The sequence below is a fragment of the Sus scrofa genome, chromosome 16 (genome assembly GCF_000003025.6).
Source record: "Sus scrofa isolate TJ Tabasco breed Duroc chromosome 16, Sscrofa11.1, whole genome shotgun sequence".
NCBI lineage: Eukaryota > Metazoa > Chordata > Mammalia > Artiodactyla > Suidae > Sus > Sus scrofa.
In genome coordinates this window covers 75,513,375-75,514,953 of record NC_010458.4, presented here as the reverse complement: position 1 = coordinate 75,514,953, position 1,579 = coordinate 75,513,375, and positions in this window count along the sequence as shown.

The window sequence follows — 1,579 nt, the reverse complement described above, 5'->3', positions numbered from 1 at the left end:
CAAATTGTGTCGTTAAGGCAGGATTTTCTGACCTCGGTGGTGTAATGACAAGAGAAATCAGTGAAGTTATTTGCCTTGCACACACCCGCACACACCCGGAAATTAAAACACACTCTTTGCAATAGTTCACAGGTATACCTACATCTGAATTAATTTGTATGGGCAAACCCCAGCTGATGGCTGTCATCTGTGTATTAGTTTTGGTTTTTGGGTTTTTTTTTTTTTTTTTTTTTTTTTGCTTTTTAGGGCTGCACCCATGGCATATGGAGGTTCCCAGGCTAGGGGTCAAATCAGAGCTATGGCTGCCAGCCACAGCCACAGCCACAGCAATGCGGGATCCAAGCTGCATCTACAACCTACACCATAGCTAATGGCAATGCAAGATCCTTAACCCACTGAGCGAGGCCAAAGATCGAACCTGTGTCCTCATGGATGCTAGTTAGTTTTGTTTCCAGTGAGCCACAAATGGAAGCTCCTCATCTGTATTACTGCTAATAGCACTTCCTTCATTCACTGTCAAGGTGTCCCAACTTGGTCAATACGTTCCATGGCCATCCCAGGTAAAGGGGAATTTGTAAGATAATTAGAACTGAATGATAAGCACTTCTTAGCAAACTTCTGCTTTGCGTCTAAGGTGATACCCTGAGGGAAAACAGCCTGGAAATAATAAGTTAAGGTTTTCAACTCAAAGAATTAATGCAAAGGAGCAAGAGAGAGATCATAAGCACAAAAATTGTGTGGAAAGGAGTGAGACAGGTAAATCGAGCTATTGATGGAAATGAAAACTCTTTCATTAGTTTTCGTTCTGCTCTCATTAGAGATTAGAAAGAGGAAGAGTAAGGAAAAGCTGTTAAAAAAACAAAGACACACTTCTGGTGAGTCCATCAAGGAGGCAGAGAGAAAGAATGGTATTACAAACGAATGAAGAACATAATTTGGTTACAGTGAAACGTATATTCACCTTTCAAAAGCTTGAAGGATATGGACAAATTTCTAGGAAACGCCCTGAAATTAAAAACAATGGGAAATCAGAATACCGTTTCAATAAACTGGCCGGCAGACAAACATCTCTTTCAGAGATACCAAAGACATCAAGCTCGGCTTTCAACACCGTTTGTGGGTTTTGTTTTTTTAATGAAACATTAAAGAAAAAGATTTTCATCCAACTCAGATGCTTTCGAAACTGGAAAAAGAAAAAATACATTCCAACTCTTTTTTAAAGGGTTATATAACTTTGATATGAAATGCAGACAAGGATAGTACCAAAAAAAGGGAAGAAAATATAGGCCAATCTTTCTTATGAAAGTAGATGTAAAAATCCCAAATAAAATACTAGCAAATTGAATCAATTATCCCGTTATCAGCTATTGACTGCTACATAAACAAATCTCCTCAAAACTTAGTGGCTTAAAATAACTACTGTCCTCTCTTCTACTGGCAAACCTGCAATGTGGGCTGTGCCTGGCATTCATCAGCTTGCCCCTGCTCCATGTCACCTGGGCTGGATGGCTTGGCTGGGGCTGGTGGGTCTACTTTCAAGAGAGCTCCCTCACATGTCGCCATGTTGGTAGTGGACGCC